Source organism: Macaca fascicularis, chromosome X (assembly GCF_037993035.2).
Source record: "Macaca fascicularis isolate 582-1 chromosome X, T2T-MFA8v1.1".
Classification (NCBI taxonomy): Eukaryota; Metazoa; Chordata; class Mammalia; order Primates; family Cercopithecidae; genus Macaca; species Macaca fascicularis.
The window spans coordinates 9,141,747-9,169,138 of NC_088395.1; the positions used below are offsets into that span (position 1 = coordinate 9,141,747).

The following is a 27,392-nucleotide window of genomic DNA, read 5'->3' on the forward strand; positions in this document are numbered from 1 at the left end:
ATCTCTCCCGCCTGTCTTTTTTTCTTTTGCCCTTTTCTTTTCTTTCTTTTCTCTTTCTTTCTTTCTTTCTTTCTTTCTTTCTTTCTTTCTTTCTTTCTTTCTTTCTTTCTTTCTTTTTCTTTCTTTCCTTTTTGTTTGTTTTTATTTTTTATTTATTATTATTATTATTTTTTTAAGAGACAGAGTCTTGCTCTGTCACCTAGGCTGGAGTGCAGTGGCACAGTTACAGCTCACTGCAGCCTTGAACTCCTGGGCTCAACTGATCCTCCTGCCTCAGCCTCCCAAGTAAGTAGCTGGGACTACAGGCTTAGATCACCATATCCAGCTAATTTTTTTTTTTTGAGAGATGGGGTCTCACTATGTTGCCCAAGCTGGTCTTGAACTCCTGGGCTCAAGTGATTCTCCTGCCTCAGCCTTTTAAAATGCTAGGATTACAGGTGTGAGCCACAGCATTTGGCCTGTGTTTCTTTTTTCAAAAAAATTATTAATAGACTATTTTTTTAGAAGAACTTTAGATTTGCAGAACAACTGAGCTGATAGTGCAGACTTACAGTGTTTCTTTCCCCAGCTTCCAGTGTTATTAACATCTTAAGTTAGTGTGGTACGTTTGTAGTGACTAAGGAGCCAGTGTTGATCCATTATTATTAATTAAAGTCCATAGTTACGTGAGGGTTTCCTCTTTGTGTTGTACATTCTGTGAATTTTGACCAATGTATATATACACACACACTTATATGTATAATAACGTGTATCCACCATCACAGTATTACGCAGAGTAGTTTCACCACTGTAAAAATCCACTGTGTTCCACCCATTCATCCCTTCCTCCTCCTTGAACCCCTGGCAACCACTGATCTTATTATCGTCTTACCTGTTTCGCCGTTTCCAGAATGTCATATGGTTGGAATCATACAGTATATGGCCTTTTCAGACTGGCTTCTTTCACTTAGCAATAGGCATTTAAGGTTCCCTTCTGTGTTTTGGGGGTTTGATAGGCCATTTCTTTGTAGTGCTGAGTAATATTCCACTATGTGGGTGAGCCACAGTTTGTTTGTCCATTCGCCTATTGAAGGATACTTTGGTCGCCTCCAGTGTTTGGTGATTATGAGTAAAGGTGCCATAAACCTCTGCATGCAGGTTTTTGGAGGATGTAAGTTTTCAACTTAGTTGGGTAAATACCTAGGAGCACAACTGCTGACCGTACGGTAAGACTATGTTTGGCTTTGTAGGAAATTGCTGAACTGTCTTCTGAAGTAGCTGTACAATTGTGCATTCCCAATAGCAACAAATGAGAGTTCCTGTTGTTCTGTATCCTGTCAGCATCTGGGATTGTCAGTTTTCTGAATTTTAGCCATTCTAATGTATGTAGTAGTAGCTCATTGTTATTTTAATTTGCAATTCCCTAATGATACATGATGTTCAGCATCTTCTCGTATGCTTATTTGCCATCTGTATATCTCTGATGAGATTTTTTTCTGATTGTTTGCTCTTTGATTCAGTTGTTTATTTTCTCATCGTGGAGTTTTAAGAATTATATATATACACACGCACACATATACACATATGTACATATATATGTACACACACATACACACATATACACACACACACACACTTGAAAAAATTAGAGACAAGTTCTTCTCTGTTGCCCAGGCTGGAGTGCAGTGGTGAGATCATAGCTCACAACAGCCTCCAACTCTTGGCCTCAAGCAGAGTTTTACAGGTGTGAGCCACTAAGCTGGCCTGCATATTTTAAATACAATCCTTAATCAGATATGGAATTTGCAAATATTTTCTCCCATTCTGTGACTTGTCTTCTCATTCTCTTAACAGTGTCTTTTGTAGACTTTTCAAATTTTAGTGATGCCCAACTTACTGTTTTTTTTCTTTTATGCATCATGCTTTTGGTGTTCTAGCTACACAGTCATTGCCAAACCCAAGGTCATCTAGATTTTCTCCTATGTTATCTTCTAAGAGTTTTTATAGTTTTACCTTTTATGTTAGGGAGTATGTTCTATTTTAAGTTAATTTTTGTGAAAGATATAAAGCCTATGTCTAGAATTTTTTTTTTTTTTTTTTTTGCATATGGGTGTCCAGTTGTTCCAGCACCACTTGTTAAAAAGGATGAATTGCCTTTGCTCCTTTGTGAAAGATTAGTTGAGTATATTTGTGTGAATTCCTACTGCCTTTTAATTAAAATTTTGGGTACTGTATATGGGGAATGCTGGTGGTATTTGTTGCAAGCAGATTCTTGTTTTCCCCTCCCTCCAGTCAATAACTGAAAATAAGTGTTTGCAACACACACACACACACACGCACACACGCACATGGCTAGTGCAGTGGGTATCTGTGTACATCATTGTGGACCCCTCGCCCTGTTATCCTTCAGCTTTCTCAGAATACACTAGCTCCTTCCGGCTGTACTTTATTTCCTTGTTTTCTCCCACCTTATAGGACTGCACATTTGAAAAATCGTTGAAACAGATTAAATAACACAGTCTAATTATCACCTACCGTACAGCCCATCTAGCATTTCAAAAAGAGGAATTTTGGTGAGTTCATGATAAATGTAGGCGGTCTCTCTTCCTGTCTTAGGTCTTACAGTGTCCTTTGGGGCCCTGTGAATCTATGATAAAAGATATTGACTCTTTACGGGTAATAAGGCCGGTGGGATTATTGGGCTATTACCAACCAGTCAAGATGAATTCTGAGCTCTTTTGCTTTGTCAGTTACAGGAGATCAGCTATAAATCCTGGCCACACAGTGCTCCAGTTTGAGAGTGATGATTTCCACCACTTTCCCATACTTTAAAAGATTGGCATCTGCCAAGTGATCAAAACACACAAAGAGGCCTTTTAACCAAGTTTAGCTTGAATTTCCAGTTGCTAACCACAAGCAGGTCTGGCAAGCTAGGAGGCCGGTTGGCTGCGCAGCTACTCCAGAGTGTGCGGTAGCCGAGGGCTGCGTCCGCGTAAAGCCCAGAGCTGTAATGATGTCAACTTGTTATTTACTTTCCAAATCTGAATGACTGAGCAAGGCGAAAGGAGAATCAATCAACCACAATGTGACCCTACAGGCGGAAAAAACGCAGCGCTCCCACCAGCAGGCGGTGGGGGAAGGGAAGCACGTGTAGCCAGGGCAGGGTTGCATCATGAGCTCTTTCGCTCGGGTTTTCTATTGCACCCTTCGTTTTTCGATTGCATGTAATAGTCAGCATCAGTCTGCACAAGCCCAGGGAGCCCGGGAGCAACGAAGGGCAGGCTCAAGGGAAGGCCCCACCAAGTCCTTCTGGGGGGCCTTGAATGGCAACTGATACGTAATAAGACACAATCTATTCTGCTGATTCACAATTATGGAGACTGTGTAAGTGTGTATTTTTTTTATTGATGTCCTCTAATGATGGTGTAGCAACAGTCATTTTGCATCATTGACGTTTTACGGCAATATTTTGCAGGGTAATTTTGAGGTCCGCCTTTTTGATGGAGGACCGGCCTCTTAAAAACTCACCTCCGGCCGGGCGCGGTGGCTCACGCCTGTAGTCCCAGCACTTTGGGAGGCCGAGGCCGGCGGATTGCCTGAGGTCAGGAGTTCGAGACCAGTCTGGCCAATATGGTGAAACTAAAACTACTAAAAATACAAAAAAATTAGCTGGGCGTGGTGGCGTGCGCCTGTAATCCCAGCTACTCCGGAGGCTGAGGCAGGGGAACTGCTTGAACCAGGGAGGTAGGTGGAGGTTGCAGTGAGTCGATATCGTGCCACAGCACCCCAGCTTGGGCAACTGAGCGAGACTCCGTCTCAGAAAAACAAAAACAAAAACAAAAACCTCACCTCGGGTCCCCCTCCCCCCACAACCAGAACAACAAATGGTCTAGTGTTCGAGGAAGAGCAAGTAAGGTTATAGTTTAGATTGCTGAGTGCACCGGACTCTTAGCACGAAGCTCATTATATAGTAAAGGAAGGGGCAAGAATATTTGAAAAATATTCAACAAGGCTGACCCCAGAGGTGCTGGGGAGGGGGAGTGGAGATCTGTTTAACTGAATTAAGGCCGCGAGTGGTGGGGAGTAGCCTACGTGGAGGGGAGGAAGGAGCGCTGGGGACTTAAGTGCACCGGGGCCAGGCCGTGTAAGCCATTGCAACATTAAGCACTTTGCAAGGCCCAGAGGGCTGAAGCCTGGGGGTTGGGGTGGGAGTGCTGAGGCCCGAGGGCCCAGGTCCCCCTAACCTCCTCAGCCCCCACACCCGAGCTCCTGGCGCCTATGCTTGTGTGTCTGAGTTTGTCCCTAAGCGTTTCTGGCTCTTCCTGGGAGGTGTTTTGCAAAGGTCGAGGCTCCGCCGGAGCCCCCACTTTTTGAGGTGGGGTAAAGACTACTGGGGTGTCTTCTAAGACGCTTATTTTGAGGGAGATTCACCATCGGGCAGGTGGCAGGGGGTTCTCTTGGGGCAGCTGGGTGGCTTCCTTATTGGGGTGGGGGAGGGTAACACTTTAGCAGGGACCGAGGTTCCCCTGCCCCCCCGAAACAGAGGGGGTGGCCGAGGTTCCCGTCCCCTCGAGGCAGTCGTGGAAAGGCTGGGTTTGGGATGTGATGGGGGTAGCCCTGGGGTCCTCTCAGTCCCACGGAGGCCACGGGGAAGGGACCGGGACCGGAGCAACTCGGGAAAGGCTTGGGTTCCCCTCACCCACCCTAGGCGTTGGGGAGCGGGGCGGGCTTGGTAGGGACGCTGGTCCCCCGACCGTGGGGCAGGGGCTGGGTTGGGACGCGGGTCCCCTCTAGGAGCCGCGGGGGAGGGGCAGGGCCGGAGTCCCTACCCTCGTGGGGGAGGGGCTGGTTCGGGACGCGGCTCCCCCGGGGCTCAGGGGCGGGGCTGGGTGGGACGCCGGGTGCCCTCCCACGGCCGTGAGGGAGGGGCTGGCGGAGGGGGCGGACCCCTGGCGGTAGTCCTGGTTGGGGTCCGCGCGCTCGCGACCGCTCCCCGCGGAGGTCACTGCCCGTGCCAGTCCCTCCCGCTGTTCCGCCCTCTCCCGCCGCCGCCGCCGCCGCCTCCGCCGCCGCGCCCGGCTCAGCGGCCCCACTCCGCGCTCGGGAGCGAGGAGTCGCCAGCGCCCCCGCCGCGCCGCCGCCGCAGCGCCCTCCGGCCGCCATTCGCCACCGAAACTTTCCAGCGCCCGCGCCCTCTCCGGGACTCGGCGGCGGCGGGGCGGGGGCGGCCCGGGGGCGGCGCGCGGCTGCTCCAGGGCGCCGGGCCCTCTTCGGCCGCCGCACGGCCGGGGCTCGGAGGCTGCCGGCCGGAGGGAGGTTCGGAGCGCGGCCGGGCGCGCGGCGCCGCCACAAGTTGCGCTGTTCGCGGCGAGGTGAGTGCGCGGGGCTCGGCGGGCCGGGCGCGGGGTCCGCAAACTTCTGCGGGGAGGCGGTTCCCGCGCTGACCCTCCAGGGTCTGGCCGGCGACTCGGGGCGCCCGGACGCTCCACCCGCCCCTGGAACTACAGGAGGCGCAGGTCGCCAACTGTCCCCGTGGCGCTCGGACTGGGGTGCGGCGCGCTCCCAGGAGGCTGAACAATACCCCGAGGTGGCCGCTCCCCAAAGTGCCGGCGCGCCTTGCGGGGAGAGACAGAGGTCGGCGGGGGGCTCCTTTGTTTTGGGGAGGGGTAGGTGACCGGTAAGTTTATGGAAGAGCTCGGCTTTTCCTCTGGTGCCCCTTTGTCTGCCGATCTTGGGGCTTGCTGGGCAAACCTGCGCCACCGCGGGCTCGGGGGACCGGGGTGGAGGGCGGTGGCGGGATTTCCCCGCTGTTGGGGAGAGGAGCCCCATTCATCCCCGGGAAGCGGGCCGGCCCGCCCGGACCCGGGTGGAAGCGCAGCCTTACGAAGTGAGGCAAGCGGCGGGCGAGGTGGCGCGGGCCCCGCGTCTGCTCAGTTTCTGAGGCGCAGAAACTGTCAAGGAAGTCAGGAGCCCCAGTCCTCCGCCCATCTCCCCGGCCCGAGCGCACAGCTGGGCTGGGGACACCCCTGGCCGGTCGAGGGTCTGCAGAGCGCCGCCCGGAGAGAGCGCAGACCTGTTGCTGCTCCTGGGCTCTGGCGGGGCGGGTGGGGTGGGTCTCGCAGATCCTGGGCCCCGGCCTTGCTACCCAGGAGGACCTTCCCTAAGGATGGGACCGGTGCTCGGAGTGGGGTATGGGGAGTGCGCCTTCGGGAATCAGCGCTGGCCGGATATGTGACAACTGTGGGTCGCTGGAGGCCCGCCTGCGCTGGGATAGGGCCTGGACCTCACGTGCGTCGCCTGTGCTCAGTCAGACCGGGGCCGGGACTCGCTCCCTGCAAGGCCTCGTGTTCCCCCAGCCAGCTGCGTTGGACGTTCCACAAAGGTAGGGACTGACGTTTATTTTCCAGTCAGTGATGTTCTGGAGCAAAACCTGAAAAGAAACAAAAACCTATCCTCTATTGTATTTGCGACTGTTTCTGCTTTGCATTGTCATGTGTGACTTGACCTGCCTTCTGGATGTTTTCCTCTCCTGACACATTCGCCGAGCCCCTGGTTTCACCTGGAAGGCGAGGGGGAAGGACGGCAACCTCCCTGCTAAGGTCCCAGGCAGTGGCTTTGGTGTCGGAAGTGGCACTTGAGGATTTTATGAAAAGTTTACAAGTCTTTCCTAGAAAAGATGTGATTAGGAAAAATAAAATACAGAAGAATGTTCAGTATGACGCGTTTATTTTAAAGGGTAGTCATGTCTCAAATGTGCTGCAGATTCTTGTGGAAAGCCACCAAGCTGGGTAACTAATACAGACAACGAGTTTTTCACCGCTGGATCACCGGCCCTTAAGGCGATTCCAGCCCTTAATAGAACACACACCTGTAGGGCAAAAATGGAGATTTGTGGTGTAGTGCTGCCACCCTCGCTCCCCCACCTGCCCCTTTACTGGGCTCAGAGAACTTCTCTCTGCCAGTGGTTTTAAGGAGGAGACAGTTTGCAAAAATAATAACTTTATTGTAGACATACTTAAAAGTGAATGTTTCAATTTCTGGAGTTTTCCCATCAATTATATCAGTACCGCTGGTTCTGTACAACATCATCTTAGTTAGAATATTTTTTTTTCACCTTTTAAGGTGAGGAACAGAGGCGGGAAAATGGTCCCTGCACAGGGAGGCCATCTCCAGCAGGTCCCAAGTGTCAGGAATTCAGATATTCCGATATACTCCTGCTGGATAGGAGAACACCTCCGCTAGAACCTGGGCCTGGCCCCCTCCCAGTTTTCTGCAGGGCGTCCAAATTCCGGTGCTCTGCCCCGCAGCAAGTGCCCTGTGGGCCTCCTGGCTTAGCTGATCATCACAGCTTCTCTGCCCGGCAAGGCAGGACCATCCTCGCACTGCTTTCCTGATGCCTTGGATTTGCCTTTTTTTCCTCCCTTAGGAAAAACAGAAAAACCTAGTAGGTTACATCCGAGAAGTTGTTAATCTTTCACTGCCGCATGCATTGAAAAATCAGTTTCAACCAGGAAGCAACACTAAAGGCGTACTGTAAACACTTTTTTTTTTTTTTTTGAGTTGGAAAGATAAACTTTTTTCCCCCTTAACTATTTTTAGTGAGCCGGAGACTGGACTCGAGTTTTTCCCTCCGGTCTTGCCCTCTCCACTCCTGCCCTCACTTTCTGTGGGGTTGGAACACATGTACCATGCTGGCCAGACTGGCAAACATGAAACCCACAAGAACCAAAAGAAAAGCTGGATGTGGGAAGGGGCTGAAGAAGTCCACAGGTTTCTAAAGGGCAAAGAGAGCCTAGGCTGGGGAGAGGCGTTTCAGATCTCCAGGGGAGAAAGACAGCCGTTAAGGAGTCCGCCGCGCTGCTGCCTGCCTGGCCAGCGGGAGCCTGACTTCAGATGGATGCGCCTCCCAAGCTGGCCCCCTCCCACACAGCCATCGCCATCCAATATTTACGGAGAATCCACTGCATGCCTGAAGGTTGCAGAAGTGAATTGGAAACCGTTGCAAATGGAATTCGAACAAATTTAAAGTTAAGATGGAAGAGAGAATATGTTGAGTTTTCAGAGGAAGTCAGGTACTGTTTCCTTTTCTTATGTAGGTTTGTTCTTGGCCGATGGGATCAGAGAGATTTGAGATGGGGCATGATAGGCGGCAGGTTCAGGAGAAAGGGAAGCTTTAGAAATGAAGGTAGAGAAGATGCTTGCTTATTGGAACAGTATTTTCAACGTTGAGCTCTGGAATGTTGCAGCCAACTAATGCTTCTCACTTGGGACAGTTTTGTCCCCCACTTTTGAATGGGGCATTTGCTAATGTCTGGAGACATTTCCCTTCCTGCAGCTGTTAAATTAGCAAGCAGGTTGAGCCAGCTGGGTGTGGACCTGCGTTTTCCTCGTGGAGGCCCTCTTCCAAGTGTCAGTAGGAAAAGGGCTCCCCAGGTGTTGTGATTACAGGTGTGAGCCACTTTACTCAGTCGAAGGACATAGAATTATTATAATGCTTGGAGCCTAACATGCCTTTTTTGTTTGTTTGTTTGTTTGGTGTTTTTTTGAGACGAAGTCTCTCTCACAGTCCAGGCTGGAGTGCAGTGGTGCGATCTCGGCTCACTCCACCCCCCAGGTTCAAGCGATTCTCCTGCCTTGGCCTCCTGAGTAGCTGGGATTACAGGGACTCCCCACCATACCCGGCTGATGTTTTTATTTTTAGTAGGGGTGGGGTTTCACCATGTTGGCCAGGCTGGGCTTGAACTTCTGATCTCAGGTGATCCTCCCTCCTTGGCCTCCCAACGTGCTGGGCTTACGGGCATGAGCCACCATGCCCAGCTAGCCTAACATGCTTATAGTTTCCTGTTTTCTGAAGTTGGGAATTGGGTCTAGAAAGGTATCACCATCAGTCACTATGGTGTCTAGTAGTTTGCTTGCTTTTTTCCCTTATCTTTTCCCTCTTACATTTTAGGGCTGTATCTATATAATTTTATTATTTAAATTACCATATACTAAATTTGGCTTTTTGGGTGTATTACGAGTCTTGACACACGCATAGATTCGTGTGACCACCATCATAATCAAGAGAGAGAACAATCTCCTCAGCCCAGAGATGTTCGTGGCTCTGTCTCCCACAGTTCCTCCACAGTCACGCCCCCACCCCCGAATCTGGGGCACCTGCCCATCTGCTGTGCTCTGGAAGTCTTGGGGATCCCATCTGAATGTAACACATGGTGGAATGCCTTAGGTGAATCCATCCGCTCTTCCAGCACCACCTTTGCCTCCTCTCTCTCATGACACACGAACTTCATGCCTTTGTATGCTTTGGCCAACCTGCTTTTCTTAGAACAGCACATTTTGCACTGTAGATGTTATCACAAGCAAGGAAAAGAACAGCTTTGCGCCTTAATCTAAGAAACCACAGTGGAAAAAAATCAGGTGTGTTGTTGAGGCTGCTAAAGCTTTGCTCCTTTTAAAATTTTTAAATTTTTCTGGATATGTAGGTGTATATATTTATGGGGTACATTAGCTATTTTGATACAGTCGTGCAATGTGTAATCAAATCATGGAGAATGGGGGTATCCATTCCCTCAAGCACTTATTCTTTGCGTTACAAACAATCCAATTATACTCTTTTAGTTATATGTTATATGCTCTTTTTTCTTTTTTTTTTTTATTTTGAGACGGAGTCTCATTATGTCGTCCAGGATGGAGTCCAGTGGCGCGATCTCGATGCACAAGCTCAAGCAATTCTCCTCCTCAGCCTCCGGAGAAGCTGGGATTAGAGGCATGTGCTACCACGCCCAGCTAATTTTTTTGTATTTTTAGTAGAGACGGGGTTTCACCACGTTGGTCAGGCTGGTCTTGAACTCCTGACGTCAGGTGACCCACCTGCTGAACCTCCCAAAGGGCTGGGATTACAGGCGTAAGCCAACGCGCTCGGCCTGTTTGCTCTTTGTTCTATGCCAGTTAGTTCTTACTGCCTCATTGGTTTAAATGGGACATTTTTTAATGTCGTGTTTTTGTTTTTGTTATTTTGAGATGGAGTTTCGTTCTTGTTGCCTAGGCTGGAGTGCAGTGGCATGATCTCTGCTCACTGCAACTTCCACTTCCCAGGATCAAGCAATTCTCCTGCCTCAGCCTCCCAAATACCTGGGATTACAGGCATGTACCACCACTCCCGGCTAATTTTGTATTTTTAGTAGAGGTGGGGTTTCACTATGTTGGTCAGGCTGGTCTTGAACTCCTGACCTCAGATGATCCAGCTGCCTCAGCCTCCCAAAGTGCTGGAATTACAGGTGTGAGCAACCACGCCTGGACTCTGATGTCCTTTTAGAGGATGTTACCCTCACCTTTATTGCACATTCCTACCAAAAGGTACTTCATATGTAAAATGTATCGGAAGGTTATAGTCATGGCTTTAGTTTAAAAACAGGATACATGTTCATTAAGAACCTTTGCCGTTTTCCCAATGGGTTAATCACGTAAATATAAAATAGGCTAAAAATATCAAGTTGTTTTTGCATTTGTTATAGAAATAAAAAAATGAATTCCTACGTCTGTGGTTCTATGGAGCTGCTAACCTGTATTTTACTTTGGGCCATAATGTCGCTTTCTGTGACCTCATGAAGTGGCGTGTTTTCTAATATAATCCTTGTCCTGGCATTTTGGTGACTTTTGTCCTGCCTGAGGTGGTCTGCCTGGTTGTGCGAAGTCACAGAACCTGTGCATGTTCTACCGTGTAGAGTTAAAGGGCTGGATGAGTGGCCTCAAGCCTTCTCCTCCCTCCCAGGTGTGAAGATTTGGTTTGGAAGATGGACCCTGCTTCAAGGTCTGGGAGGCCATGTTTTTTTTCAGACTGGTTAAGGATGATGGTTTTATGTTAACTAAACATTGGGATAAAGTGACAGTTGTTTATGACCCGTGCCTAGAGTATCAGTTTTCCCATGATTAAAATAAGCAGTATTTTGGTAAACATGGATAAGTTAGTTGCGCGTTTTAGTTTAGAAACCCACATCGAGTCAGAGGGCGCTGGGTGCTACTGGGCGCCTCTGAGTGATTCCTGGGAGAGCGGCAGTTCTCCAGTCCCAGGAGATCCTGTGAAAGAAGCACAAACAGCGCTCACGGCAAAACTCACAGTGTTTATTCTTGACCTGGGTGTCTGCCTTGAATTCTTGTCATTTTTCCTATCGTGGTGGATGTAGCCGGAATGCTTTAAAGAAAACATGAGAGTTTTCTCTGCTTGTTTCCCTTGAGCCTGGAACGGAGATTATGACCCCAGATAGCCTGCACAGGGCTCTTTCCTTTCTGAACACCTGCCCAGGCTAGAATACGGGAGTGGGGAGGAGGTGAGGCTCTCTCCTGCCCGGTAACCTTCCCAGCCAGCTCTCCAAGACGCCGAAACCTTCCTTCAGGTCTGTTGAAATGGCATCCCCAGCACCATCATGTCGGAGCAAGAAGAGAAGGGCATGTGTCCCCTTTAGGGAAGCTTGACTCATTGCAATTAGGGACCTGCCTGTCGTTAGGCTTTCGAGTCCATGTGAACGTGCAGTATTGTTCAGTGCTGCAAGCATTTCTGCTTGTCTGAATTTCCTGATAGATGGGAATTTGGACAAAAAGAAGCTCATTGTACACGATGCCATTTTATTTCTTAAATCAGTAATAACAAATACTTTATTTATTTATTTATCTTTAGAGATGGGGTCTTGCTCTGTTGCCCTGATTATAGCTCACTGCAGCCTCGGCTTTCTGGGCTGAAGTGTTGCTTCTGCCTTAGCCTCCCAAGTAGCTGGGCCTACAGGCACAGGTCAGCATGCCCAGCTTATTTTTTTCTTTCTTTCTTTCTTTTTTTTTTTTTTTTTAAATTTTCAGTTTTTTTCTAGAGATAGAGTCTTGCTGTGTTGCCCAGGAGGGTCTCGAGCACCTGGACTCAAACAATCTTCCTGCATTGGCCTCCCAGAGTGCTGCGATTACAGTTGTGAGCTACCGTTCCTGGCCAACATATACTTTAATATGGCAAGACCACATAAAATCATTTTAAGAGGCTGGGCATGGTGGCTCACGCCTGTAATCCCAGCACTTTGGGAGGCTGAGGAGGGCAGATCACAAGGTCAGGAGATCGAGACCATCCTGGCTAACATGGTGAAACCCCGTCTCTACTGAAAATACAAAAAATTAGCCAGGCATGGTGGTGGGCGCCTATAGTCCCAGCTATTCGGGAGGCTGAGGCAGGAGAATGGCGTGAACCTGGGATGTGGAGCTTCCAGTGAGCCGAAATTGCGCCACTGCACTCCAACCTGGGCGACAGAGGGAGACACCATCTCAAAAAAAAAAAAAAAAAAAAAATCATTTTCAGAGCTGGAGGAAAATTCAGCAGGACTGAGTCATGATTTCAGTTTCTAGTGCACTGTGGGTAATTCTGTCTCAACCTGGACGCTTGTGCTCCTTCAGTTATCCCTGTTATCTTGTCATCTATGTAAAGATGAGAAATGAAGTTGAGTGGAGAACTGTCGCCAAAGTCGGCCATGTAAAAATCGGTAGTGCCAATATGCAAAGGTAATTCCCAGCTGCTATAAAAGTCCAGGTGGCTTCACAGTTTCAGGTTGTATTTCCCAAAAGCATAGGGAGTTGGTGTCCCTGAATAGGAAATTGACGTCCCTGCCGTTTGGTTCATTTGGGGAATGGAATAACCTTGTGTCCTTGCCTTCAGTTCTTCTTTCAACAGAATCTTATCAAGCATTTGAATCCTACACAACTGTAATGCCAGCTCCATATTAATAAAAACTCAAGAATTCAAAACTATAAACTTGAAAACAGCAATTGCCAACTTCTGACAATAGCAGGACAGTCTGGAGGACCCTGTTCAGAGCAAGTCGGATACTGTTTCCTTTTCTTGTCTAGGTTTGTTCTTGTCCGATGGGATCAGAGAGATTGAGATGGGGCATGGCAGGCGCTGGGTTCAGGAGAAAGGGAAGCTTTAGACATGAAGGTAGAAAAGATGCTTGCTTATTGGAACAGTATTTTCAACGTTGAGCTCTGGAATGTTGCAGCCAACTAATGGTTCTCACTTGGGACAGTTTTGTCCCCCACCTTTGAAGGGGGTTTGGTTTAATTCCCAATTTGATTATGAAGGAAATGTCAGATTCAGCTTGCATTTTCAAGACATGGTAGTTCTATGTCAGCTTCAGCCATTTTCAAGGATCTGTCTTAGGATACTTCAGAAAGCCTAACTTTTGAGATGCACTCAGTTCAGAAGTTCATGAAAATAAGAATGAATGATCTTCCCTGTCCAGTACATGACAGAAATTATCGTAGACCAGATGAGAACAAGGAGAGATGCTTGTGGGTATTACATGTCACAGGATACTGTGATTAATTTTATGGGACTGAGTGTAATTCCTTTAAGCCAGTAGTCTCTAAATTTGGGGGAGGGACAGGGGACAGAAATGACTTGTTTCAGATTTTAATTCCCAAAAGGGTCTTAGTGAGTTTCATGCCCTCTGGCAGGTGCACAGCAAGATTTACTGGGATGCAGGAAGAAATTATGAAAATGTCCATTAAAAAAATCACTAATACTTGTAAAAAATATATTTCTTGTCCATGAAATGCATGTTACTTGAGTATTTTATATATTTAATAAATAAATTACATGAGTTAGGAGCACCTTCTGAAAACTTTTTTACTGAAAAGGATATATGATGAAAAAAAACATTTATGATGTAGGTCCCCAAAGGCTGGAAGAGGGGGTGATACTAACGTCCCTGCATGCAGGCAGGACACAGTTGTACTCCCGTTTCCTCTGGCTTCAGCTGCTAAGGTATGTGTGCGCTTGCACGCACATGTATGTGCATTAAGTAACTTTGAGATCCACCAGCCTAAGGATTGGACATTGCTCCAGAGGTACAGATATTAGTGATTTGGCTTAGGGAAGAAAGAATATGCAATAACGGGGAACCATGCACATACTGGATCTATTATTGTATTTTGTGTGTTGTTTTTAAAGCTGAAAAAATACCCATGTTTCGGAACTAGATGACAGTACCTCGTTTGCAGGTGCATGAGGAAACCTTGGAACAATGCTATGCTTTTTAAGCATTTTATGACTGCAGTGGTTTAATAATCACTGAATTCTGTTTATAAATCAGCCGATTTCATCAGACGGATGCCCTCAGGGCTCTGGAGAATTAGGCGTTTTGCTGCAGAAATTGTTAAGAATTTCAAAGACATCAACATGAGATTGTACCGGAATTGAGTTGGGATAAAAGTCCTAGGGTGCTTTAAATCTTTAAATCTGGTTGGTTGGTTGTTTTTTTTGAGACGGAGTCTCACTCTGTCGCCCAGGCTAGAGTGCAGTGGCATGATCTCAGCTCACTGCAACCTCCGCCTCCTGGGTTCAAGCGATTCTCCTGCCTCAGACTCCCAAGTTGCTGGGATTACAGGCACCTGCCACTACACCTGGCTAAGTTTTGTATTTTTAGTGGAGACGGGGTTTTGCCATGTTGGCCAGGCTGGTCTCGAACTCCTGACCTCAGGTGATCCACCCACCTTGGCCTCCCAAAGTGCTGGGGATTACAGGCGTGAGCCACCGCGCCCGGCTGTTTTTGTCTTTGTTTTTGAGACATATTTCATCTATCATGGTTATTAAGTGTTTTGGTTTTTGCATTTCTCGTAGTTTTTTGTTTTGTTTTGTTTTTTGAGATGGAGTGTGGCTCTGTCGCCCAGGCTGGAGTGCAGTGGTACGATCTTGGCTCACTGCAACGTCTGCCTCCCAGGTTCAAGCAATTCTCCTGCCTCAGCATCCCAAGTAGCTGGGATTACAGGTGCCCACCACCACCACGCCTGGCTAATTTTTGTATTTTTAGTAGAGATGGGGTTTCACCATGTTGGCCATGCTGGTTTCGAACTCCTGACCTCAAGTGATCTGCCTGCCTTGGCCTCCCAAAGTGCTGGAGTTACAGGCATGAGCCACCACGCCTGGCCTCATTAGTTTTTTGTTTTTTGTTTTTTTTTTTTCTGAGTTGCTGCTACACTACTGGTGTTTACAGAGTGAATAAACATAAAAATTATATTCACAACTCAGACCACATTGTGGGCTGTGGAGGTGAGAAATAGGAATCATCTCTAAATTTAAGGTCTTCTGGCTGAGCTCATTTGCTTAGAATGGCTGATGGTTTTCATGAGATGAAATGCCAACCTCAAGTAGTTCTGGGTTTCCAGACCAGTTTTTAGTTTGTTTAACTCGAGAGAATTGATATGTCAGCTTTAGTTTTTGTGTGTAATTTTTGGTGTTTGCATCTATTTTCTCCTTTGTGAATACTGAATTCACAACATAACTTTGTTATATGAAATGATGCTCATACACTTGTGCAGTGCGTTAAAAAGCTTGCCAGGAGCAGTACTTGTAGATTTCTGTGTACCAACAGGATACCTAATGCCGACCATGATTAATGCTTATCAGAATCTATGTAGACCTCCATTTGTCCTTTGATAAACTGAAATATTTATGTCTACTTTTTAAAAAACCTGTTGCTTCTCTTTATAGTAATACTCAGAAGGCGCTCACTGTGAAGAGAGGAGAAACAGGAAGTAGAATTTTTTACTGTCTAGATTGGTGCACCTGTCTGCACTCTCCGGAGACCAATGCATTTAGACCCCAGTAAGAAATTTAGTTATAGTGAACTATAAAGCAGATGCAGACTATATTTGGGAATATACCTTATCTGACTCCACAGCCCAACCCCTGTAAGAGGAAAGAGATGGCAGAATGTATTTTGCTTTTAGCCAGATGCTTTGAGCCTTAAACTGGTCTTGAATTTCATATTGGAAGCAGGTCGGTGAGAAACCACTGAATTGCTTCAGCTGTGAACTGGAATCCTCTCCTGTTTTCGTTGTTGAGTGATGGCACTCTTAATTATTCACTTGCTTATTTGCCACCCAAATCACCCTATACAGTATCTCAGAAGTGTATCTCAGAGAATGACCCTAAGTGGGCTGACCTCTGAAGCCTGCACCAGAGTTGACTTTATTTCCTAAGTGCACACTTTCTGTGCTTTTGAGGGGCAGCTGTCTAGGTTTAGTTTCTGGGAGTTTGAGGCACAGAGGTATGTAGGGGAATGGGAAGGCCAAATGGTAAAAGCCCCTGGGACATGGGAGTAAACGAGACATGAGTAAACTAACCTTGAAAGAGACTATGAAAACAAACTTGAGAGCATTGTTGAAGCACCATCTACATAATTTATATCAATGAAGGCAGTAACTTCTTATTAGGAAGATAGGATTATTAAAATTAGCCGTTTTCATCTTTCTACAAAAATAAAAAGCAAATCAATTTTAGTTCAGATAATTGTATGTGAAGCTTTATAATTGAAAATTTGAAGTTAGCAAAATTATATAACCTTAGTTAATTATATTAGTGTACTCAGACTAAATATAGAATAAGATTAGCTCATGGAAACATTTCATTTTTATCTCAGTCAGTACTGTTCATATCCACCCAGTAGTTAGATAGTTTCTAGTTACGTCTTGTAATTTTTTGAATATCCTGGACATGTTTTTAGAAAAGTTAGTTGAAACAAGATATTGTATGTTTCCATTATTTCCCAGTTCATTTTTAAGCATAATAAAAACACAGAGGATGTTGTCCTTTTTGAATTTTCTTTCCTTTATAGTATGTGTCTGGCACAACAGAGGACCAAGCCCCGGGATCATTAATCCCATTTTTCTGCATGGCGTTTGCTGTGAGAGAAGTTTGGGCTGGATTCGTAGTTTGCTATCTAAAAGTAAATGTTCAACCTTCTCTAATTTCCTGTTTTGTTTGCTTTTCCATTCAATGTTCTGTATTTGGACAAATATATTTTTCTGTATGGGTTTCTGGTGGCCCAGATGTTCATTGGAGTGGAAATTCTTTGGGTCCACACCACTGGGTTGGGCAGTTGCTGGTGTTTGGCTTTCTCTATCTCCTGGAGTTGACTTAGATACGTTGTGTATTCAGGTTGGGCGCTCATCCCCTTTGCAAGCTCTGTGTTACTTTGTTCCATTTGGCTTTGCCATAAATGTCTGCCCTTGGCCTGCCAAGATGTCAGCTTGCAGTGATATGTCATTTAACTTAGAACTCTTGAGTCTGCCTTAAAATTAAGTCAGTTTTCTTAAACATTGTTATTGAGGTATAAATGACATGCCATAGAAGTCACCTCTTTGAGGTGTATCATTCAGTGATTTTTAGTAAATTTACTGGGTTGTATAGACATCACCATGATCCAGTTTTAGAACATTTTCAATTCCCAATAATATCACTCCTGCTTGATTGTCACCCATTTCTACTCCCACCTCCCAGCCACGGGCCACCACAAATATCCTTCCTGTCTCTATAGATTCCCCTTTGGTGGATATTTTAGAGTTGTGTTTCCAAGAATGAGTATCTCTGTGCTTGGTTGAACTTCCCGGATGGTGAGACCTGATTTACTGACTTTGCCTTCCCTGCTTCCTCCCCAGGAGAGGAAGGTGGGGAAAGGGGAAAGACGGCAAGTATAGTGGTATAACAGTCATTGTGCCTCAGTTTCCTCATCTGTAAAATCAGGATAACCATGGACTTGTTGCAGGCTCTAAATGTGAAACCCTGTAGGAAGTAATTAGCTGGGAATCTGGCATACAGGAGGAGCTCATTGTTTGCGTGTTAACAGTGGGAGATAGTAAAGGAGGTGGGAAAAAAGAGCTACCTGTAGAAAGGTGGCCTAAGTCCCTGGAGAGCTGAGCACAGGATCCCAGGGCACACACTCCCTTCTGCTTCCCCTGTCTTTCATCTTGAAAGCACCAGCCTGTGAGCCTCAGGCTTGGAGGGAAGCTGGATGTTTTCCCAGGATCTACCTCTGCTCTGTGGTCCTCAATCCAAGGTAGTTTTGAAACCGCCTTTGCAACAATTTTATCAGTGAGAAAATTATAGCAGTAAGTTAAGCTAACCCATTCCCCATCTCGCCTTTCCCGTAATATTCCTCTGCTATTGGGCCAGGTGAACTTTGGAGGACTTTTAGGCTGCAGTTTAAATGATAACAGGCCTTGTCCCAAACTCAAAACTTGCCCCCAAACTGTAATGCTAATGGGAGGCCATCAGGATAGGGGAGGAGAGGAACCTGATTCCTGCTAAGGCAGAGACTTGAACCATTGCCAGATTGTCAGATATGCAAATTCCCAGTTACTCCTGCAGATAACATCACTGTTGTAGAACCTAAGATTGGCCTTTTGAGATATCTTTTCAGGTTTTTAAAATTTTCTTTTCGCCGAACTACCTTTGGGGAGATTCTAGATCTTTCAAAAATTGCTTACCAGCTCTTTGGAGATACCTCTTGCGTTCATGGTTAATCCATCCCCTTAGTTAAGGCTTATCGATTTCACATAGGAAGTTCCCTTTAGTAAAAGGTTCAAAAGCCAGAAATATCCTGGCTGAAATCCAGTAAAAAGAGATCTTAAAATGATTTTTCTTTTCAGAGCTCTGTAGTTAGAAATCGACTTAATTAAAGCTGATATATGTACAGATACTGTTTTAAAGCCCCTGTTCTCCCTCTAAATGCTTCTGTCAATGGACTTCTGTCTTGATTCTTCATTTCTGTCCATGTATTCGTCTCTGTTATGTAGTGTTTATATAAAACAGCTCTAAATAATTGTCTTAGGCCAGGTGCGGTGGTTCATGCCTATAATCCCAGGACTTTGGGAGGCCAAGGCGAGGTCAGGAGTTCGAGACCAGCCTGACCAACATGGTGAAACCCCATCTGTACTAAAAATACAAAAATTAGCCGAGTGTAGTGGTATGCGCCTGTAATCCCAGCTACTCAGGAGGCTGAGGCAAGAGAATCGCTTGAACCTGAGAGGCGGAGGTTACAGTGAGCTGAGATCGCACCACTGCACTCCAGTCTGGGCAACTGAGTGAGACTCTGTCTCAGAAATGAAATAAAATTGGCTTAAAGAAAAATAAGCACTTAAACATTGTCAGAAAATGGAAACTTTAATGGCTTTACATCACTTGACTCTGATCTTTCAAAAATAAAGACAGTTTAAAGATTATTTGTAAAGTAAAATAAAAATGTCTTCAAAGTTCACACATTTTGTCTAAAATTAGGCAGGTCACATACTCTTTGCTGGATGTTTTAAGGTCATAAACTGCTTCTGTGACTTTTAATAATTGTTTGACTTGTCTGTCTTACAGCCATTAGATTCTAGGTAAGGCCTGGGGACACATGGAGGTAGCCGTCCCTGGCTAGGCTGGGAAGAATCATGGGTTCTGCAGTTTTATACGTGGTTAAAATTGCTTATTTACCAGGTTTTTCACCAAAAATAAAAGTTGCTGAAAGTTAAGATTGTAACATGTATATTTGAGACTATTGGAGAAAGAGTTTTACATGCAAAGTGTAGAAGGAAAGTAGAGTGTGTGTGTGTGTGTGTGTTTGAGATGGAGTTTCGCTCTTGTTGCTGAGGCTGGAGTGCAATGGTATGATCTGGGCTCACCATAACCTCTGCCTCCCGAGTTCAAGCGATTCTCCTGCTTCAGTCTCCCCCCGCATAGCTGGGATTACAGGCATGCGCCACCACTCCCAGCTAATTGTGTATTTTTAGTAGAGATGGGGTTTCTCCATGTTGGTCAGGCTGGTCTCAAACTCCTGACCTCAGGTGATCCACCTGCCTCGGCCTTGCAAAGTGCTGGGATTATAGGCGTGAGCCACTGCACCTGGCGGGAGAGTAGAATGTGTCTTGTGGGAGGCTGTAAGAAGGCATGGGAATACGGTTTTTGTAAAAGGGAATATAATTTTGTCTGGTTCAGAGGATTTTAAGGATCATCTTAAAAGAGTGATGGGACAAAACAAAGTTTAAGCAAGTTGAAAAGGTTTGTAAAGGATTAATCTTGTAAAGGAAGTTCTGTGGGTATGAGCAAGTTGGCTAAGATTCGAAGGGGATTATTTAGTTTTTCTGTAGGTTGAATATTTTTTGTTTTGACTTTTGAATGAATGACAGAAAAACGAGGAGAGAGGAGCCTCATGCTGTCTTTATTTTGTCCTGTTTGCAAAGTTGAGTTTCCCCTCTATCAGTGAGTGAAGATTTTTGCCTTTTAAAAATTCTTGAGTTATTATGGCTAAATAAATGGCTTCTAGTAACCTGGGATTTTATTTTGTAGTATCAAGTGTTTAAACCTTTGATATTTGACAAACCTTCCCAAAGTCAAAATCTAAATTAAGCCCCCCCCATTTTAATCTGGTTAACCTTCCAGATATTAAATACTCTAAAGTCCAAAAGAGACATATTTGGCTTATGTGATGTATTAAAACTATAACAGTAAGCATTGTCAGGTATGCAGTAGTGTTGGACTGTATTTGTAGGAATGTGTTGCTAGTTTGTGTTTCAGAATTGTATACGATTTCCTATAATTCTGATATATCTTAATATATGTTATCAGTAATAATTATGATTGTTATGTTAAATTATTGTATGCCACAGAGATGACCAGACCTTAACTGTGGCTGTTCTGAAACTTTTGTCATGCACAATTGTTTTACTTTGGTTATTTTCAAGGTGGTTTTATAATCAGCTATAGGACTGTGACAGTTTTCTGATAACTTTGGAGTTTGTGACTTTAAAATACAGGAAAAACTTCCAAGGCTCCCATTAAGAGCTAATGTGTTCATGGATATCGAGCAGAACAGGAGTTAATTACATGGACTGAACTAATGGAAGACCAAAATAATCTTTTTATGGCTTTTCATTTGAAACATTGCTAATTCTTTTGTTTTTCAGAGTCCAGAAAACCTTTTTTTTCTTTTGAGCTATTTATAGCTTTTAACAATTGGATAAAGTATGCTCTTGTGAACAAAATCTGAAGCACATTTCTCTCTCTACCTGATTTCTCTAGAATTTGAAAACTGTTTGCAAGTACACTTAATGTATGATGTTATAGTTATTTGTTAAATACAAATCTGTTGTCTTTTGTAGCAGGACACAATTGGAGACACTGGTTATTTTACCAAAGCTTTGGTTGGAACGGCAGACTTTCAGATTGCTTTAAGGACTCAAAGTTGACTTACAGAGCCAATAAAGCCCCTTGGGTAAGCTGGCCTCATACCTTGTCTACACTGTCCCTGGACAGGTTCCTGAGTAAAGAATGTCACTTTCTGACAGGTCAGGGAACCCCAAATTATCTTGAGCTCTTGAGGTGAGGCATTCACCCAATTAATAGAAGTAGTTGCAGGCACAGATAAATCTGTGGCTGGGCTAAATGCTTTGAAGTCTAATCTGAGATTTCTTAGGGAATAAAGTTGTAGCAAAGCCAATTTTAAAAAGGAGCCTATGTGGCAAATGATTGTTCCTGCTGACTTTATGCAAACACTTGGGCCAAGTATAGTAAGAATAGAACTTATTTTTGCACATAAATTAGTCCTAATGTGATTTGTCTTTAGTAAAAATAGGGACTGGAAAGATAAATTATGTTTCAGAAAAAAACTATAGAACACCTGTTGTTAGAATCTAGTCTTGTTCACTATTTTTGAATTTTTATTATTTTCTGTCATTTGGACTGAATCCCAAATTCTTTCTGGACTACAAGTCCCCAAACTAATGCTTTCAAATTTTTCTTTCATTTCTAACTTGGCCTTAATAATTGTACTACCTCTTTCCTGAGGTCCTACAAGCTGAAGCCTATTGTAAGAGAAAAACATGTCAGATTGCTACCACCTTCCTCCTCTGTAACTAAAGATGTTTTGAATCTGACGTCTGGATACATTGTGCCCAATGTTAATCTTTGTTTTTCTTCCATGTCTATGGAAATGCCTCTTACAGGGGCTTAGCCTATCTGCAGTGCCACCTCCTGATATGGGAAACAGCTGTTTAACTGATCTAGTCTTAAGACTTGGACACTGACTAAAAAGATATGGGACAGTATATTTAAATTTACTCTTTCCTGTTTATCCCAGTCTCTCTTTCTAACAACCTATAGTCTACTGTTGACTTAAGTGTTGTACTAGAACTGTAAGAACATTAACATCTTTGTCATACACCTGTGAGTACATGCAGGTAGCTGCAAAGTGGTGAGTGCACTCCTATTCCCCTGGGACCAGCCCCTGCAACTGTGCCCCCTGTCAGCAGGAAGAAGCCAGAGTGATCGTCACCCTTTTTCTATCTCTATAGCCAGCACCTTAAGATAAGATGTATGAAAGCCAGAGGGAGGATTGAAGCCACCTTTGCAAAAGTTGTATCAGTGAGAGAATGATGACAGTGAAAGAGATCTGAGCTAACCCACCCCCCATCTTACCTTTCTTTTAATTATTCATTTCCCTTAATTATTGCCTTTCCCTTAGTTATTCCATCTCCCATGTGGTGTGGCTGGCCTTGTGTCTGTTAAACTCTTTCTGTACTAAAATGCCATGTTCTTCATGCAGCCGGCAGGAAGAACCCCTCAGGCGGTTACAGTTTTGCTCCCAGGGAACAGTTTTGGTTGTTATAAATGAGGAAAGTGTACTCTTGGCATCTAGTGGGTGGAGGCCAGGGATAGCCTCCTGCAGTGCAGAGGAAGGTCCTTCCTCTTTCAAGAGAGTCATCCAGCCCCAAAAGCATTGCAGAAATTAAGAAACCCTGCCTTAGAAGCTTTGCACCTGGTGGTAGCTGTAAATGAGGTATTTACATCCTCTATGAAGATGTAATGAAGTTGAAGGAATAAAAATCCCATGGGGCTTTGAAAGCAATACAAGCATCTTTTAGTTTTCATACATTCCATGGAAGTAGGGATTTTTTTCTGAAGCAAAAAGACCAACAAGACTTCGGAGCTCAGTTTAGAAGAAAAAAGTGACTTTCAAACCCTTCAGAAGTATTCATTTACAAATGAACAATGAAATGACTGTGTAGATGGAGAAACCGCGAGTGCCCCTTGGCTTTGATCTGGTGGTCATGTTCATCCGTGTCTGTTCCCTGAAGAACCAGTGCCCACATTTGCCTGCCTTCTTTTACCTAACTCCCCCCAACAAGAGCTGACCCTCCTCCCATCTTCTTGCCTGGTTAGGCTTTTTCCTCCCTCCCCCTGAAGCCTGCCAGGCTCTGCTTTCCACCCTCCAACAAGCCCTGATCTGTGCTCTTAACAAACTCCTATGCGGGTCTCTTTGAAGTCTTTTTGCCGGCCCCTAAGTGCATCCCTCCCACCCCCACCCAGGTGATACTGCATCTATGTGAATTTCAAAGAACCCAAGCAGTGTGGAGTTCTCCCTTCCTTCCCCTCTGGCAGGGGATTCAGTCTGGAGTGCAGCATTATAGATGTGTTTCTAGCACTTTCAGCTGTCCATATGCTAATAGGTAATCTTGGGTCTTTATCCGAATGGACTCCTATTATATTTGTTTCACACCATCTGCTTTCCTTATTTTTGTATCTTTACTGAGGTATATCGAAGTGTACAGTAAGCTAGACTTGTATGAAGTGTGCAATTTTAATCTTTTTTCTTTTTTATTTCTTTATTTACATACATTTTTAAAAGACAAGGTCTCACTATGTTGCCCAGGCTGGTCTCAATCTCCTGGGCTCAAGCAATCCTCCTGCGTCGGCCTCCTGAGTAGTTGGGACTATAGGCACGTGCCACCATGCCTGGATGATTTTTTTATTTTTTGTAGAGATGAGGGTTCCCTATGTTGCCCAGGCTGGTCTCAGACTCCTGGGTTCAAGTGATCCTCCTGCCTTGGCCTTCCAAAGTGCTAGGATTACCAGTGTGAGCCACCGTGCCTGGCTCGTTTTTTCATACACACACCCCCCCCCCCCCCATATTTGTGAAACCAGCACCACAATCAAAATAAAGAATATTTCCATCACTCTCCAAAGTTTACTCGTGCTTTTTTGTAATGTCTCTCCCCCTGCCTATACCCCTTTCCCCAGGCAGCCTTTGGTGGGCGGTCTGTGACTATTGCATTTTCTAGCAATTTGTATTACTGAAATCACATGGTATGTACTCATTATTTTGCGTGGCGTCTTTCCCTCAGCATCATGGTTTTGGGGCTTCATGTTGTTGCACGTGTCACTAACTCATGCCTCTCTATCGCTGGGTAGGATTCCATCCTGTATGAATGCACTATGGTTTGTGTATCCATTCACCAGTTGTTGAATATTTGGGTTGTTTCCTTGTTTCTTATTGTGACAATTATGAATAATGCTGCTGTAAATGTTTACATGGCTGTACAGTGGTTCTCAAACTTCATCATGTATTAGAACCACTTGCAGAGTTAAAACACAGAGAGCATCCAGGCACGGTGGCTCATGCCTGGAATTCCAGTACTTTGGAAGGCTGAGGCAGGAGGATACCTTGAACTGAGAAGTTCGAGACCAGCCTGGGAAACCCTGGCACTACAAAAAAAAAAAAAAAAAAAAAAAAAACAGGTGTTGTATGCACTTGTAGTCCCAGCTTCTCGAGAGGCTGCCCACAGTGGGAGAATCACTTGAGTCCAGGAGTTTGAGGCTGCAGTGAGCTGTGATTGCACTCCAGCCTGGGTGATAGAGCACAAGACCCTGTTGCATAAATACTCCCCCCAAATCCCAGAAAATCCAACACACAGAGTGGCAGATCCCATCCCCAGAGTTTGTGATTCATTGAATGAGGGGCTAGGTTAAGACTCTCTTTCTAATGGGCTCCCAGCTGATGTTGGTGCCCATGGTTCAAGAACCATACAGACTTCGAGGGCTGCTGCCTTAAAGGAAGTCTTTGTAAATTATGATAGTTAATCGTTTGTTAGTTGTTCCAGGTATTTCTCTTCTAGACCATTCCTTGCCATGTAATGTTGCTTGTGGTTTGAAGCATCAAGCTCCCATGTTTGTGTAATCGAATGTGTCAGTCTTTTCTTTGGGCTTCTGGGCATGGCTTCCTTATGGCAAGGGGCGGATACCGAGAATAACTTGGAGTAGGTGAGGCAGGTTCTGATGTTAGCAAAACACAAACCATGACGCTCCCCCAAATGGGAGTCTGCTCTCATTGGGCCTAATTGTGCCCTCTGCTGCAGATGCTGGGATGGCCTTCTGATGGGATGGCAGGGCTGTGTTGTCAGCACCCGCCCACATGGGGTGAGTTTGTAGCTGTACCTGGTGCCAAGAGCTCTGAGGTGCTACTATGCCCCCTGCAACCTTTGGGCAAAGCATAGCTAGTCAAGCATGCCTTTCACAAGCAAACAAAATCCATCCTTTCTTCATCCCCCTACCCTGCCAAAATCAACCAGTCTCAAATCAGTTCACAAAAGGGGGCCAATTTGCCTTTTGGGTGTCTGATCTAACAAGCCTTGGAGCAGCTAGAAAGTTACCAGAAGATGTGTATGATCGATGTATTTGTTATTTATTTTATTTTAGTTTTTAAGTTTGGGGAAAGGTAATACTTTTGGTCAACCATCTGAATGGACTCCCTCCTCTAGGCCAGGGCACTCCATAGTTAACCTGAAGAACTGGTTCAGGCCGTGACAGGAAGGGGGTTTGAACATGCTTCATTATGCCTTCCTCCCTTTTGGAATTCATGAACAGCCAACAGCATTTAACATCAACACAGACCTTAAGTCTGATAAGAAACAGTTACAATCTATTTTCTCTGAAGCCTACTACCTGGAGGTATCATCTACATGATAAAACCTAGGTCTCTGCAACCCCTTATGGTACCCAGACATTTTTTTTCTATTGATAATAGCTATTTTGTTTGTTTTTTTATTACTGAGACAAGGTCTGTTGCCCAGGTTGGAGTGTGATGGCATTATCACAGCTCACTGTAGCCTTGACCTCCTGGGCTCAAGCGATCCTTCCACCTCTGCCTCCCTAGCCGCTAGGACTACAGGTGTGTGCCACCACACCTGGTTAGTTTTTGTATTTTTTGTAGAGACGGGGTTTTGCCATGTTGCCTAGGCTGGTCTCGAGGTCCTGGACCGAAGCAATCTGCCTGCCTTGGCCTCTCAGAGTACTGCGATTATAGGCATGAGCTACCAGGCCTTGCCGATAATAACTCTTTCAACCAATTGCCAATCAGAAGAATTTTGTCCTAGAACCGCCCCCCCCCCCCCCCACCAGCCTCAAGTCATCCCACCTTTCTGGACCAAACCAATCTATATCTTAAATGTATTTGATATCTCATATCTCCCTAAAATGTATAAAACCAAGCTATGCCCCAACCGCCTTGGGTACATGTTCTCAGGATCTCCTGAGGGCCGTGTCACGGGCCATGGTCACTCATATTCAGCTCAGAATAAATCTCTTCAAATGTTTTACAGTTTGACTTTTTTCATTGACGGAGAGCAGCTTTAAGTTACTGCGGACTCTTTGTTGCAAAAGCATCTTCTTGAATTTGATAATAAAGCCCTGCTCTTCCACTTTGTCCCTGAGCGCATTCTGCAGGTACCTCTGGTCACCGCTTCTTATCTTTGCTGTTGACCTCAGTTCATTCCTTTCAGATTCTTCACTCAGAAGAAGTGGTGAAACAGATTCCTGGAGGATTCCAGGCTCTGTAAGGAGGCTTATCTCCTTAGGATGGTTAAATTTTGGATTTGCAGTGACTTGTAATCATTGGCTAATACCCTAGTTTCTTCTTCTCTTTTTTAATGACCGCTTTACTGAGCATACACGCAACTCATTCCTTTGAAGTGTATAATTCAGGAATTTCCTAGTGTATTTACAAAGTTGCACAACCATCACCACTGTCTAATTTTCGAACATTTTCATCACTCCCAAATGAGACCCTGTACCTGTTAAGACATCACTGCCCCTTCCCCTTCTCCCCAGCCCCCTGGCAACCCTGAATCTGGTTTCTGCCTCTATGGATTTATCTATTCTGGACATTTCATAGATACAGAATCATGTGATGTGTGACCTTTTGCACCCAGATTCTTACTTCATATTTCTGAGTTTCATCCATGTTGTAGTATGTGTTGTTCTAGTTTCTTGCAAATGTTTTGTCAAAACCCCAGGTGATTAAGGAAGGTGGAAGAATGTTCTGAGATAAGTCAGCCAGAGACACAGGCTGCTCCTCCCTCCAATTACATTTAAAATGGAAAATCGTTCACAAATGGAACATTGTTAAATTGTTTATACTTCAGCTTCTATTCTAGCATGAACTGTAATTTTCTCCCTTCCCATTTGCTGTAGTTCCTCCACATTTCTCCCGCTTTCCTGTACCTAAAGGTCAATGTAGAAAACAATTTTCGTCAGCTAGAGCTGGGCCTGCAGGTCTCTCTTGTGTTGCATCTTTTGGGTGGAGTGAGAAGGTCCTCTCTTGGCGTAAGAGTTAGGAAGCTTGCATTTCCCAAAGGGGTTGTGTGATGTTCCTTCCAGAGCTGAGGTCGTGGGATTCCAAGCAGCAAGACTTAGGCTGTTTTCTACGGCGTCCCCAAAGTCACAACCCTGACTGACCCAGGAACAGAATCATAAGGTTGTTTACTTTTCTGAATTTATCAAAGCTTTTGTC

General features: G+C 45.2%; 1 protein-coding gene across 14 annotated transcripts in view; it reads left to right on the top strand.

Moving 5' to 3' along the window:
• The first annotated feature begins 3,140 nt into the window (after positions 1 to 3,140).
• Positions 3,141 to 27,392, top strand: part of TBL1X (transducin beta like 1 X-linked) — a 257,751-nt gene continuing 233,499 nt past the window's right edge. For 8 of the 14 annotated variants that reach the window (XM_065537840.2, XM_065537841.2, XM_065537845.2 and 5 more), the window contains exon 1: positions 4,914 to 5,351. The gene's annotated coding sequence lies outside the window, so the exon portion shown is untranslated. Of the gene's footprint in view, positions 3,364 to 4,913; positions 5,352 to 5,918; positions 6,362 to 27,392 lie in introns of those variants that run through there. The other 6 variants (XM_045383223.3, XM_045383228.3, XM_074029344.1 and 3 more) reach the window with 3 other exon arrangements.